Below are 15842 nucleotides of genomic sequence, written 5' to 3'. Positions count from 1 at the left end.
GAGATGGTCACCAACATTATAGCCAATTGCAACCAATCATTCCTGCAAGCTCCCGCAACACTGACAGTGGGGCTGTGAAGATGGCCAACCTGACTTTAGGGAACGATGTTTTATAATAAATCAATAAAGTCCTGGTCCTCCTGAGTTTGCATTCTGGGGAGAAAAAGACATTAAGAAAGCAAATACAAAATAAATGTAACAATTACTGAATGTGGTAAGTATTGGGCAGGAAAGAAATTGGGTGATGAGTCAGAGAATAACTGCGGGAGTGTATTTGTCATGGTCCCAGCAGGAAATACTCAAATTGGACAATTATTAAAGAGACAGTTTATAAAAGTGTGGGCAAGATTGGGTAAAACAGAAGGTTCTGGGTCAGTACCCCTGTGGCTAAAAACAGCCGGGCACCATTTCTACCCCTAGCCTGAAGGGGAAGAGGGGAGAGCAGTTACCAGAACCTGCAACAGGAGGTCATCTGGGAACCTGATTGACAGGATCTGTGACCTTTGGAAGCCATACCACCAGCCTTAGTGACCCAGCAGGGAGGGAACAGTCCTAATAAATAAGGGCTAACGTCAGAAATGTTGTTTGGAGGAAGGCCTTTGATGCTTTGCTTCCAGGATGAATTCTCCTGGACATAGGAGTTGGGTTAGGGGGACGAGATGACCAGGAATAGAGAATAAATGGCCCAAGACTCCAGTGTGATCCCACTCTGAACACACACTCTTCAAGTACAGTAGCTTTTGTAGACAGCCACCCTTGGGACTTGACCTAATGCACACCAGGCCAGCTTAGAGCAAATGAACTCTCTTCCATCTGCCTGCTCAGGCTGGAGGGAGGCAGTCTCTAGACCTTGAAGGATGTCATTGGGCAAGCCACTTAGTATTTCCAGGGCTCTGTTTCCTTGTTGGGAAAAAGACAGTGTTAGGCTTAATGATTTCTAGGTACCAGGCAATGCTGTGTAGACGAACAAGCATAGGCTTTGAAGTCTAGCAGCCATGAGTTCAAACCCTTGTATACTAGAGCTGGCTGGACAAACCTGAGTGAACCACATCTTGGGGTCTCAGCTTCCCCATCTGACAAATGGGAATGATAACACCTACACAGGCCAATTGTGACATTTAAACAACGTATGTAAAATCTCCAGCACTCTGTGCATAGAGTAGGAGCTCCATGCATGTCTATTCCAGCCCTTTGGGGCAGTATAGTGTGAGGGTCAAGAAAGCAGTTTCCAAGGTAAAGAGCAAGAGTTTGAAACTGGCTCTACCACTTTCTGGTCAGGGATCTCCGGCAAGTCACTTAATCTCTCCAAGTCTCTGCTTCCTTATCTGTAAAACAGGAAAGAAAAAAAAAAAAAAAAAAGATATGCTGCCTGCCTCTATAGGAGTGTCGTCAGAATCTAATGAAATCATGCATGTTAAGCATGTTGAATATCTTTCCCCACCCCACTCCCACTTCTCATCCCTTCAGCCATAATATTCTGCAGCTGTACATAAAATTGCAAAAAGCTTTCCAGAATACTCTCTGTGAGATTTGCTCCGTATTTTTAGTTCAGAAAAGTTACCTGGGTTGATTACGCTGTTGTCAGAACTTTCACCATAATTGTCCTCCTAAGCCCAACACCCAACCTTACTTTGCCCTGGGTGACATGCATCTAAGATGTTAGACTGTGTACCCAGCAGAGAAAAGAACCTGCCTTTATCGCAGATCCACAGAAGGCCACCATGGAAGGAAGGAGTGCTGTCCCCAGTCCTCAGCCTCTCAATTTATTGCCCTAACTGCTTTCTCAGCCGCCTGGTGTGGCTTCCTAGGAAGCAAAAGAAATTCAAGTGACTAAGAAAGGAGCTGCTAATTTAAATGAATAACTTTGGCAAAATGAGCCCCCCTGAAGAGCTCTGAGGGAGATAATGGCAGCTTCTGTTTAGAGGCTGGAGTCAGGATGGTTGTTTATTGCACTCTTGGGCCAAGCATTGCCATAGCAACAAATGACTTCATGACAGTTTTGAACAGACTGTTTCTTTGAAAGAGTTTACATAATAGGGATTACTTGGGTTCTTTCTGGAAGGGATAACATAAGGACCCTTTTCTCCCCTTTTCTTAACATGAGAACATTTGAGGGAATACCTCTTTTCAAAAGCTGTACAGTGGAGTGGGATGGGGGTGGGGGGAGTAGAAAGGAAGGCTTTGCCAAAAATGTTAGCAGTTATATTCCCTACGTGGAGAGATGACCGGTGATTTGTTTGTTTGTTTGTTTTTCTTTCTGGGTGCTTTTCTGGTGGTCCTTGATGGTTTTAGTTTTGTGGCTAGGAAAAAATTTACATTAAAAACAATACATCAAGTAGGATAAGATGTAAGCCTGGAAATGTTAGAAAATTCACGATCAAAGTAGGAGAGGGTATTTGTGGTCCAAAAGAAGGTTGGGCCTGGCCTTGGGGAAGGAATGGCCCCCAGGGCCTTCACAGCACTACTGACTCTGGCCTGGCATTTGCTGGCTTTTACTATGGGCCAGCACCCCAAAGGGTACTTACTGAGTGACACATGGCCGGTTGACATCTTGCTGAGGGGTGAATTTGAATCCTGCTGACCTTGAGCTGGAGGCAGAGAGCCCCACCACTGCCCATTGCCCCCTTGCATCACTCCTTGACTCTACAGCACATACGGGGGCAATTCTTGCAAGATCAGAACTTATGTTTCTTTGTGAAGTGTGTCCACAGGATGGATGGGGGGGGGAAAGTCAATAGTTAATGTGTGATGTGAGGATTTACCCAGGGGCCTCATGACTTAGGGGGGAAATGATATTTGAAAGACAGCCCCATGTTATGCAGATATTATTTTTATATTGTGAATTTGGTATTTTGTGGAGGTCTCAGGATGTATCCCTCAAAGACGCTTGTTCCAGTGATCAATATACTTGTACTTGTGCAGTGGGAGTGGGGTATTGAGGGGGTGAGGAATTTCAGGGGGAAAAAAATCTAAGACAGCAAAACTTCTAGCATGCATAAATTGAACCCCTTCTGTATACTAGGCATTCATTTTAAGGAATTCATAGTTATGCAGTAAATATTTAAGCAACGACAATATGCCATACTATGTTCGTAAACAACATAATGGTGAAGGGTAGCATAATATACCACCCCAAAATGTGCCTCTTCAGCATGAGGATTATTTTGAGCTGATTATTTTTGAGAACATGCAGACACAGGAGAAGCTATAAAACAGAGTAGAAGTTACCCTTTTGCAAGGGACATTTACATTCATAAAGAAAGTCTCCATTTCTAAGTGTCTCCCTCTCTCTACCAAGAAGAGAAGGATGACTCTAAGTCACAAGAAACTCTTATTAGTGGGGAAGGCACAGACTTCATCCTTACTTATCCTTACTTCTTATGCTTTTTCTGGTAACCTCCCCCAAATTGGCCATCTTCCTCCCCTTCCCAACATCTTTCTTTTGTCTAGAGGAAGATAGTGTTTAAGCTGGTGGCTGGGGATATCTTGGAGAGGTACTCAGTTTTTCTCCCATGTTTACATGACATATACATACATTTTGCTAACAATAAGACAACATCCCCAAAATGGAGTCACTTACATTAAACTTCACATCACCAAACCCAGACTTAATTAAATTACTGTTTCAGCTCTCCCCAAAATGGAATCTTAAACCAGTCGATCAGGAATCACCTGATGGGTGCTTATTAGGTACTCTGCGTGATAGACCCCTACCATCCCTAAAGGAAAATAACCTTGCAATAACCAACATGGTTTTTTGCCCAATATAACTTCCTAGTTCCTTCTCCCCTTTGTCTATAAGTTTGGGGTCTTGTTGTTGTTGTCGTTTTGTTTGTTTGTACAGCTCCTCAGAGCTCCTTTCTATCAAGTAGATGGGATGCTGCCAGATTCATGAATCATTGAATGAGGTCAGTAAGATCTTTAAAATTTACTCAGTTGGAGGCACCTGGGTGGCTCAGTCAGTTGAGCCTCTGACTCTTGATTTTGGCTCAGGTCATAATCTCACAGTTATGGGATTGAGCCCCGCATCAGGCTCCACACTGGGTAGGGAGCCTGCTTAAGATTCTCTCTCTCCCTCTCCCTCTGCCTCTCCCATGCATGCTTGTGTGTGCACATGCTCTCTTTCTCCAAAAAAAAAAAAAAAATAAATAAATAAATAAATAAATAAAATTTACCCAGTTGCATTTTTGTTTTTTAACAATGTTAATAAACTTCTGTCTGTTTTTCTCTTATTATTCTTTTACTATAGGGGGTCTCAACCACAAACTTAGAAGGGTAGAGGGGAAATTATTTTTTCTCTCTTAAAATGGCTAAAAACCACAAGCTTGGGTTCAGATTTGCATCAAAATCCAGTTCTGCAAATAACCAGCTGAGTGACCCTGAGCCATTTGTTAAGATTATACAAATAAGCAGTACACTCAGAATTTGAACCCATGCATATATGATCCCAGACTCGTGGGTTGCTTAAATCCAACAGGTTTGGATTTCCTTTGGAAAGGATTTGTTGCTTTCTAGGGTATTCTCAGGCTTCTCTACGCCATCTGGATGTCTGCCTGGCTTTAGCCACAGTTCTGGCTGTGGAGTGTTCCTCCTACAGCACTATGTGTCCCGGAATCCAGGCTTTGGGACACTTTGTTTAGGCTCTCCTACCTGTCTCCATTTTTAATTTTGTCAGAGCCATGAATTAAGCAAGAACCAGATCCAATTTATTAATTCCATTCCTACTCCGTGATCGTGCCCAGAGGCTTGTAGGCACACACTGTAAATCACAAAGAATAATAATAATAATAAAGAGCTCTCTGTTGAAAGCTGCCTTAGAAGACATCTGTCAGCTTGTCAGGGACCCCCAGAGAGCCAACTTCCTCTTCCCTCATTCCAGAATAAACTACAGGAAGAGTAGTCTGTACGTGACAGGAACTTTGAGGTCAGGTGGAGAGAAAGTACCAACCTCATCCATGTTCTTGGCTAGCCATGAAATTCTGACCCTTCTTTTCTACAAAAATAGGAAATTTATATATTCATGTGTCAAGCAGTTAGCACAGATGACCAAATGCAATCTTCACAATAGCCCTACTAAGTAAATACTGAAATTTCCTCACTTTACATATAAGGACACTGACTACTCAAAGAGGATAAGTATTCTAGAATGCATAACTTATAAACTGAGGGGCTGGGATGTAAAACCAGAGCCACAGGATTCTAAACCTGTGCTCTTTTAACCACACTAGGCTACTAGAAACTTCTAGATTCTTCTTAACAGTCCTTTTTGAGCATTCCAGCAAAAATTCCCAAACTGTGGTCCTGGTATAAAAGAGAATTAGGCCAGTGAAAATGTTGTTTAAAACACACATTGCCCTCCAACTACCTCCCTTCTCTAGGAGATGGGTGAAGATTTTCTTATTCACTCAATAAATACTCCCTGGCTCCTACTCTGAGCCAGGCAGTGGACTAAGTATTGACAATTCAGGGGCAAATAAAGGCCTGACAATACAGGCCTCAACAAGCTCATAGTCTAGCAGAAAAGAAAGACAAGGAAACAAACACATAAGTTTTTGGAGTGTTCTTAAGAATGTTAGGAGGTGCCTGGGTGGCTCAGTCGGTTAAGCATCCAACTCTCAATTTTGGCTCAGGTCATGATCTCACAGTTTGTAGGACTGAGTCTTACATCGGGCTTGTGCTGACAGCGTGGAGCCTACTTGGGATTTTCTCTCCCCCTCTCTCTCTGCTCTTCACTGTTCACGGTTTCTATGTCTCTCTCAAAATAAATAAGTAACATTAAAAAAAAAGATATAGGGGTGCCTGGGTGGCGCAGTCGGTTAAGCGTCCGACTTCAGCCAGGTCACGATCTCGCGGTCCGGGAGTTCGAGCCCCGTGTCGGGCTCTGGGCTGATGGCTCAGAGCCTGGAGCCTGCTTCTGATTCTGCGTCTCCCTCTCTCTCTGCCCCTCCCCCGTTCATGCTCTGTCTCTCTCTGTCCCAAAAATAAATAAATGTTGAAAAAAAATTAAAAAAAAAAAAGATATAGGGGATACATTGAAAGGATGTGGGGGAGATGAGTTTCTAAGCAAACACCCCCTACAACATCAGAGATGCTGTGAGGAAGTAGTAGGCATATGGCCCTGCCCTTTCCCAACTGAATGATCTCAAGCCCAACAGTAAACCTCTCTGAGCTCAACTCCCTCATGTGTAAAATGAGAGTAATGCTATTTTGCACGGCTGGAACAATTAAATGAGACAACCTAAGCCATTTTTAACATCCCCTTCCTTCCATCACCATGTATCACTCATCACCGAGTCAGTGCTGATTCTATCCCCTAAACGCTCTCTCTGATCTCATTTCCATCTCTTCTGCCACCATTTCGAACAACTCACTGCCATCTTTCACGTGGACTACTGCACTAGACTCCTAACTGGACTTCTTGAGCCTATTCTTTTCCTCTTTCTATCTGTTGTCCTTCATGAAGCCAGGATCATCTTTCCGAACCACAAATGTGATTATATCAACCACCACCATTCCCATCCTCCACCTGTGTAAGAACACTTAGTGGCTTCCCACAGGTATCAGGAGAAACCATAATCCACACAACCTCCATGGCTCTGCCAGAGTCCAACCTCTTTCCTTCTCCAGTCTCTTTTTGGCCTAGGCATCCCCTTACTCTCTGCACCCCAGCCTTGCCAGACATGTTTTCAAGCCATCATATCCTCTAGGCTGTCCTCTGACACAGGGCCCGTGAACATGTTGTTACCTCTGCCAGGAATGTTCTTCTCCCCTTCTGATCTCAGCCTGAATGCTCCTACCTCAGGGACACACACCATGACATGTCTTCTTCCTATACAGTGCCTAATTAAATTGTCACTTAATATGCATTTGTGCCATTTGTGGACCCCAGTTTGTCTCCTCCTCCAGACCATGAGCTGTCCATGTCTGGCTCCAGACAAGCAAGACACTTTTGGGTTTGGGCTCAACTCCTAAATGCCTAAAATCTGGTGTCTGACACAGACACCAAGAAGAGATATTCAAGAAAGATTCGCTGCGTGCATTAATGCACATACTCAGTGAGTTTATAAAAATGTGAGTTCCTGGGATGCCTGGGTGGCTCAGTCAGTTAAGCATCCGACTCTTGGTTTTGGCTCAGGTCACGGCCTCACGTTTCATGAGTTTAAGCCACATGTTGCGCTCTGCACTGACAGCGCAGGGCCTCTTGGGATTCTCTCTCTCTCTCTCTCTCTCTGTCTCTGTCTCCCTCCCTCTCTCTCTCTCTCTCTCTCTCTGCTTCTCCCCTGTTCATGTTCTCTCTCTCTCAAAATAAATAAACATTTTAAAAAAATATATGAGTTCCTTTTTCCTTGCCTAGGGCTTTTATACATGCAAATTTTAAAAATTTGCTTTTGTTTGATGGTTGTTTTAATGAAATAAATGATTTGTCAGAGTCCTCAACAGTGCAAACTCCTAGAATTTCCCCCTGTACAAGAGATGGTCAGCAGAGGGCCCCAGAGGAGCAATTATGGAAGTCAGGTCCGGGGAACTAGCAGCCGCTGGTAGACAGCAGAGCCAGTCCCCAAATCTGTCCATCCTTGAGCCACTCAGAGAGACTACCACCACCAGACTGCATACTGCAGTGGGGGTCTGCCCCACCATGTCCAAGATCTTTTGGATCTGGCCTCAAGAAACATAGGAATTCATAGGGTAGGAGATCAGAGGCCTGTGTAGGTTATTTTAACACAAATCCAATGCTATTCCTTGACTTGTCAGTACACACTGAAAAATTTGTAATCAAGAGCTCACACCATTGGGTAGAATCATACATGAGTGTTAGGGGAGATTTGCTTTCTTTGGGGGCCACTTTTTGCTTGCCAGTCAGTAGTTTTATTTCCATTTTAATTTTCAGAGCGTCTGCCCCCCAGCAACAGCCTGTGGTTTGGAATTCATGGCTCTGTGGTGTGTTTATGCACTACGCTTGCTTGTAATTGACAAATTTAAATTCTGGTCATATTTCATTTATTACACAGACCCGGGGAAAAATCCTCGGCAAAAACCTAATTACAGAGAAAGTGCCACAAGGTAATTGCTGTGAAAGAGCCCCTGCAGCGGCAGGGCTGAGTATTTCATCCACCCATAAAACGATTATGCTGACAAGATTCTGAAAAATAATAAAATCCGTTTAATAAAAAAGAAGCAAAATATCAGTGTTTTTACACACAAAGTATTAAAACATCCTTCATTTTGGACAGATCCTAAGTCATTTGATTTTTATTCAAGTGATGATCCACAGCCCTGATGGTTTCGTGATCCTTCCCACACAAGGCTGCTTTGAGGCTTTCAGGCCTGTTGTTGTTTTCTAGAACAGCCATGAGTCTGCTCTTCATGGCTGTCTGGGATCTTTGGTCTGTGTATCAGAATGAGAAAGCAGACAGAACGAAGGGAGAATGCTTGGTGTTTACCTTACTGTGGTTCATCCACTTTCTGCTTAGCCACCATGGGGACTCTCCCTCTCTCAGAAGGCTCAGAAGTCATGAAGGTGGGGGGGTGGCTTCCACTGTCAGAGCTTTGCTGGCAGGAGCGGCAGGTGCTAACGCCCAGCTTGGTTTCTCTGACTCTTGAGGATATCACTATAGCAGCAGGCCGATTCATTTACGCAGGCTGAAATGAACCGCACGAAGACGTATTGAGCACTTACTATATTCCCGGAGTTGTGCTAGGCAGAGGGTACAACAGTAACAATGAGTGGGTGATGGGGAACAAGACGAAAGTTCCCTGCCCTTCCAAGAGGTATATATGTGTGACCCAAACAAAACGAAAAAGTAAACAGAAACATACATTTTAAAATTACATTGGGGCGCCTGGGTGGCGCAGTCGGTTAAGCGTCCGACTTCAGCCAGGTCATGATCTCGCGGTCCGGGAGTTGAGTCCCGCGTCAGGCTCTGGGCTGATGGCTCAGAGCCTGGAGCCTGCTTCCGATTCTGTGTCTCCCTCTCTCTCTGCCCCTCCCCCGTTCATGCTCTGTCTCTCTCTGTCCCAAAAATAAATAAACGTTGAAAAAAAAAATTAAAAAATAAAATAAAATTACAAATTATATTGAGTGTTCTATGGAAACAAGACACTGGGATGGAGAGTGGGGTGACAGAAGAGGTTGGCCCCCCTGAACCCCAAAGTGTGATAAGGAGCCAGTGGGAATGTCAGAAGGAAACAACTGCAAAACAGTTGTTGGCATGGGCGTGGAGTGAATGACTGAGGGGGAGACAGACTGGAGCTCAGGGCCTTATAGACAGGGTCAGCAGGTGGGTGTTTCTTCCCAGGGCTACAGGAAACCACTGAAGGCTTTTAAGCCAGAGAACTACATGATCTAATTTACATCTTAAAAAGCTCATCCAGCTGTAGTATGTAGCGTGGGCAGGTGACAGCAGGCAGGAGCAGCAGCAGCAAAACCAAGGAGGATGCCATTGCCAGCAGCGCAGGAAGGGCCTGGTGGTTTCCCACACCAGGGGGATGGCCCCAGAGCCAGGGGTAGGCAGAGTTCTAGTACCAAGAGTTACATTTAAACATGTAAATGTCTTTAAAAACCACATGAAAGCTCAGACCTTAGCACTACACCTTCTGGCACAGTGGCAAGTGAAACTGGAAGGAAACAAACAAAAAGCCTAGGAGACAGAAGGAATCAAGACCTAAATTAGGAAGAACTGGAAGCTGAAATGTGCATCCCCTTCCTCCCTGCTCTGAGAACCAAGCAGACGTGGTGAGGTGCCACTGCCGTGCTGGGGAGGGGGGGCTTCCACCCAAACACTTTCCTCTCTCAAAGGGAGATTAAATGGACCTGATTTATGCCTTCATGCCTGAAAATTATATATACATAATATATATTGCATTAATATATATGCAATATATATATTTATATATAATGTACATTATATATATGTATATGTGTGTGTGTGTGTATATATGTGTGTGTGTGTGTGTGTGTGTGTGTGTGTGTCTGTGCATAGTGAATGAATTCTGGCACCAGTGGCCAAAATAAGTTTCAACTATGGTCATGCATGTGGGATTTGCAAAAGATGCCCAGTGAAGACCTTAAGTCTCCATTCCTCACAGTATGGTCTACAGTTGAACTAGGTTAAAATGGAAGAAGGAGGAGTTAAGAATGCAGATTTAGGGACCCTTACCTTAGACATATTAAATCAAAGTCTTCAGGGCGAGCCTGGGAATCTGCATTTTCACGAGCATCATAAGTAACTGTTGTGTACCATAAAGCTTGAGGAATTCTGCTTTACAGTGATTGATGTTGTACCAGGTTGAGAAATGCCCTGGAGAGTGTAAAATACAGAGAAGTGGATTGGAACTAAAGTCACAGCTGGGCTAAATAAATAAACACAGAGAAATGAAATCATCTGTAAATCTTACTACCCAGAGATGTTTGCTAACAATTGGGTGTATATTCTTCCAAACTTGCTTTTATGCCCACACACGTTGTTTTGCTTAAAAAATGGTGAGTACACACTTATATTCTATTGTAATTAACTTCGTGAACATAATATAATTGTTTTCACGAAGATGCTGATTTTTCAGTGCAAGGCTGGCTGATGTGGGTGAGGCGTCGGGAGTTGAGGGTATTGCCTAGGGGGAGAAACATCTGATCAGGATCTATGTCTTTAATAAACAGGAGAAGTATCATCAGGGGGATGCCGGGCTGACAAGATGGAATTGGAAACATATTTTATTTGGGGACAGAAAAGGTTTTCTCCGATTGGTGGATCTCTGGAAATAAACACAACTCGTATCATGAATATGCCTTGCTGGATGAAGGCATTTTCTAAAAAGCCAGGCACAAAGAGTTTTCAGACAAACAGGCAAGCAACTGTCAAAAACAGCACCATGTCGAATAGCATCAACTTTTGCCCATCTGCTTTCTCAAAGACCTAACTTCATTCTTGCATCACAGGAATGTTGAAGGAAGAAGAGGGCCAAATTCTGGCACAGTAAGTGTATGCATTTTATTATTTCTGGCATCAAGTTGGAAAACTTCAATCTTCTCTCTTGGCTTCCATACCTACTGAATCTACAAGCCTTTAGACTGTTTGGTTTTCTTTTTAGGGTTGAAGTGTTTGGGGCCTAGGGTTGCCAAATTTTGCAAATAAAAGTACAGGATTCCCAGTTAAATTTGACTCTTAGATAAACAAATGAATTTTTAATATAAGTATGTGCTGCACAATATTCAGGAAATACAGTAAAAAAGAAATTATTTGTTGTTTACTTAAAATTCAAATTTAACTGGATGTGCTGTATTTTACCTGGCAACTGTATTTGGGTAGCTTCCTATTTCAGAGGAAAATGTTGGTACAGACTGTAATTTCTTTTTTCCTCAGATTTATTGAGATATAATTGACATATGACATTAAGTTTAAGGTGTACAGTGGGATGACTTTATATACAAATCTATTGTGAAATGTTTACCACAAAAAGGTTAGTTAATACATTCTTGACTTCACATAATAAGCCTTTTATTGTTTTTATGGCGAAAACATTAAAGCACGACTTTCACAGCAACTTTCAAATATACAATAGAGTATTGTTAACAATAGTCACCAGTTTGGATCCTTGGAATTTATTCATCTTATAAGTGAAAATCTGTACCCTTTACCTAACATCTTCACATTTCCCCCACCCCTGAAGTCTGGTAATCGCCATTCTACAATCTGTTTCTATGAGTTCCATGCTTTTAGATTCTATATATAAGTCTCTGTCTGATGTATTTCACTCAGCATAATGGCCTCAAGGTCCATTCCTGTTTCACAAATGGCAGGATTTCCTTCTTTTACGTAATTTCTTAATTAGAAGTGAAAAGAGTCACAGTGAGCCATGCGGGTTTTCGTTAACAACACCTTTCTATAGCTCAGAAGTATTTGTTCTGGAGAAAAAGAAAATGATTTTTCCCAATGAAACATCAACTGTTTGAAGAAGACAATGCCCAGGAACCCACTTTCTCTGCAGACCACAGTGGTGGAAGTCACGTGCCTTCTCACTTTTTTTACATGATTGGCTAGGGGGAGAGCATTGGTTGTTCTGGCACATGAGGATTACCTTGATCTACCAGACACTGGTCATGCTCCACAAGTTATGATCTAAGCACGTGCTTGTCACCTCCTAAATTTGTATGCAAGAAGGTTGCACAAAGCCATATTCAGATGGGAGTTGGCTCTCCTGCAGGAAGCCAGTCCACAGGCACAAAGCCCAGCACTTCTAATTGATGATGAGCACGGAAATGTTGTGAATGGGAACTCTGAGAGCAAGTGCAAGAAGTGAGATATTTTACTCAATTTGATTTCCTGGAAATGACAGACTTTAAATCAAGAATTCGCAATAAAACTAACTGAGGCACTCACACCCGACTCCATAAAATGCTTAATCACCTTGTTGTTCTGTAACAGCTTTTCTTTTTATGGGAGAATTTACCAGCTTTTTAATCTTCTTTATTTGATCAACATTAGAATCAACAACAGTAGCCTGTGTTGAGTTCTAGTAGAGCATGGCAAACTTATTAAGGAAGACAGATTTTTTAGGGCCTCATCTATAATAGTCTCAAGAAGCAACAGATCATGCTTTTAAAGTTTTGTTTTCTCAGGAAAAGAAAAAAGAATCTATAGTTACTTAAGAAGGAAAAGCACTACAGTAAGCAGTCATCATTGCTCTAAGACATATTTATGAAGGAAAATACATCATTACAATCTATCTTCTTCTGAGTCCGCATCTCTTTTTTCCTCTTATACCACGTATTTAAAAAAAAAACACAAAATTGATTCTTTTTCTTCTTTTTCTTTAAAGGCTTAATGATGATCTTTTCCAAATTACAGCATTTGAATCTACTCATAAGAAGTCATCAGCATTCAAGATGGGTGGGAGTTCTTTGGATTCCATCAGAACTCCTGTGAGCAGAGTCCTAAACCACAGGTATCTGAGCTGAGACAGGTACTTCAAACAAGTGTTTGAAGTAACAAGTGAAAACATCCTGTGAATGGAGTCCGTGTGTTTGAGATGGTAGAGCCCCACAGGCACCACATCCTACCAAGCCCCGCCCCCATCATCTCTGGCTGCTCAGGATTCTCAGTCTTAATGTTCTCTCAACCCACCTATGCTTTTCACCCTACTTCTCTTAAACACTTTATTTCCTCCTGCTATAACCTCTGTGGAGTTTCCAAACACACATCTGGATGCACGTCTAAGGTCCAGTTTTTAGTAGTCTGCAGAAATGTAAGGGGGAGGGAAAAAAGAGACACATCCAGTAAGATTTTTATTAAGCTGGTCTTACTCTGAAATTACTATTAGCTTCCTTCTTTCTTCCTTTCTCTTTTGATGTTAAATTAAATTATCTCTGCTTTTACAAAAACAGTGATGGCAGTTATTTTTGTTTTGTTAATGTCCTTAATTTGAAAAATAAATGTAGCTCAACTTATGTTGGTTACTTTTATGCTTGTATGTGCATTAGTAGTACATGCGTATTTAAGTTCAATGATTTGTGAAGCCCGGACGTTATGGAGCCATGATGTACTTGTTTCAACAGATGGTATCCTGGACTGGGAGACCACTTGGTGCAGAGAAAAGAACAGAAGACTCTGGAGTTGCACATACAGAATGTGAATCTGGTCTTGTGCCCCTGAGGAGGCACTAGACTCTGATCTTAAGCTTTGTTTTCCACACAGCTGGGGTGATAATAGCTACCTCAGAGCGTTGTTAGAAGATGAAAACTTCTAACATAATTCTTTAATTTTTTTAAGTTTATTTATTTATTTTGAAAGAGAGAGAGAGGAAGTGGGGGAGGGGCAGAGAGATGGGGGGGCGGTGGGGAGAGAAAGAGAGAGAGAGAGAGAGAGAGAGAGAGAGAGAATCCCTAGCAGGCTCTAGGCTGTCAGCACAGAGCCTGATGTGGGGCTCGAACTCACAAACTGTGAGATCATGACCCTAGCTGAAGCCAAGAGTTGGACGCTTAACTGACTGAACCACCCAGGTTCCCCTCTAACATAATTCTTTTCTTTTTTTGAAATTATTTTAGTGTTTATTTATTTTTGAGAGAGAGAGAGAGACAGAGTGTGAGCAGGGGAGGGGCAAAGAGAGAGGGAGACACAGAATCTGAAGCAGGCTCCAGGCTCTGAACTATTAGCACAGAGCCCGGTGCAGGGCTTGAACTCATGAACCGCGAGATCATGACCCGAGCCAAAGTCAGAAACTTAACCAACTGAGCCACCCAGGTGCCCCACCTCTAACACAATTCTTAATACACAGTGAGTGCTAAATGAATGTTTGTTAGCTGACCTTCTGTGCCTCTTTTTTCCCCCCTTACTCAGCACTCGAAGAATTAGGTAACAAATGCTCAGCGCATATATCAGAAATAAGAAAATGCAGGACTGACCAGCAAGTGTCCACAGTTAAAATTAGTGAGGGAAGCCTTGGCAGAGACTGGTATGAAACTGCAGATTTGGGTAGGATTAATTCGGGAAGACTGCTTCCAGGATTGGGGTGAGTTTTGAAAGGCACCCATAGCATGTTGAGAATGAAGGTGTCCTAGAAAGGGACAGCACCTAATTCTAGGTTGAGCAAAGGGTGGGACATATCCTACGAGGGATGGGAGATGGTTTTATATGGCACACAGGCATTAAACAACACATAATCACGAGTGAGAGTTATTCCCTGTGCGACTCTTTCAATCCTACTCACATCAAAAAGAAATCCTCAGTTTGTGCTAGACTATGTTTAACACTTCTGTAACACATAATAACCCATCTTCACGAAGAAGATCCAGCTGCAGGAACACAGCCATCAGGAGGCAAGAATGTCTTGATGGTTACAGATATTGTCTTATTTCCAGGTCTTTATTTTGCCTATCACCTTCTGTTTACATTGATGATATAAAAAAAATTTAAGTAGATTTAAATTTTAAAGGAAAATAAATTTAAAATACTAAGGTAATAAAACAGGTAGTACATAGTTTAGAGCAAATAGTCGTAACAGTGGCCTCACAGTGAGTGAAATTTAGGAAACACTGATCTAGCCCATCCCTCTCATAAAGAAACAGACGAGGAAACTGAGGTTGGGAGGAAGGCAGGTACTCATTTCCAAGATTACATAGGTAGTTCTCCTTAGGACTGATGTTGGTTCTGCATGTCCCTCCTCATCTAACTCTGCATCACACAGCAAACGCTACTGTTAAACTGAAAATAACTGAGTATAAAATACACAGCAGACTATGTGCTGCGGGTTGTCAGGAAAACACTGGTTCAAGAGGCTGCTGGGTATTTTAGGGGAGGCTTAGAGAAGGCAAAGACTTGTTTAGAAAGTCTAAGCCCACTCCCCATTCCCGAGGGCACTAAGAAATGTCTTTGAGTCAGCCCCAGAGATGGTAGTCCCAGAGAGTCCTCTGTAGTGCCAGAGAATCTAGCAAAGATGGCTTGAATCCCAGCTTCTCCACCGGCAAGTATTCCACTCTATTGTACTCTTCACTCACCTGTAAGGATTTATAAGAATGGTAATAGCGAACATTTATTGGGCACATCATCTGCCAAGTCCCTTTGATGCATTATCTCACTTAACCCTCAAAAGAAAACTAGAAGGTAGTTATTATGCCCTCCACATGATAGATGAGGACATTTGGACTCTAAATGATTAAAGTGCTTACCAGCACCTCTCTAGCTAAACGTAATGCTGGAGTCAGATTCAAACCTGAGCAGTTTCAGTCCAGAGTCTGGCCTTAATCACACTCTTTTACTGTTAAAACTGAATGCAGATTAAGGGCTGGGACTCACCTAGCACAGCGCCTGGCACACAGGAAGTAAAACGTCAACGCCTTTCCCTCTCTCCCT

General features: G+C 42.6%; 1 long non-coding RNA gene across 2 annotated transcripts; it reads right to left on the bottom strand.

Annotated features, from left to right (window-relative positions):
• Positions 1–494: 494 nt before the first annotated feature.
• On the bottom strand, positions 495–15824 carry LOC125169724 (uncharacterized). 2 transcript variants are annotated; one of them, XR_007153781.1, is made up of 4 exons: positions 15786–15824; positions 10158–10298; positions 8442–8640; positions 495–1325 (listed from the first exon to the last, which is right to left on the bottom strand). It is a non-coding gene; the product is annotated as an uncharacterized LOC125169724 (long non-coding RNA). The 2 variants fall into 2 exon arrangements; XR_007153780.1 differs by lacking the exon at positions 495–1325 and adding an exon at positions 1700–1804.
• Between the last annotated feature and the right edge of the window lie 18 nt (positions 15825–15842).

The sequence above is a fragment of the Prionailurus viverrinus genome, chromosome A1, assembly GCF_022837055.1.
Source record: "Prionailurus viverrinus isolate Anna chromosome A1, UM_Priviv_1.0, whole genome shotgun sequence".
Taxonomy (NCBI): Eukaryota; Metazoa; Chordata; class Mammalia; order Carnivora; family Felidae; genus Prionailurus; species Prionailurus viverrinus.
Note: the sequence above shows the minus strand (reverse complement) of the source record. Positions and strands in the feature narration are given on the sequence as shown.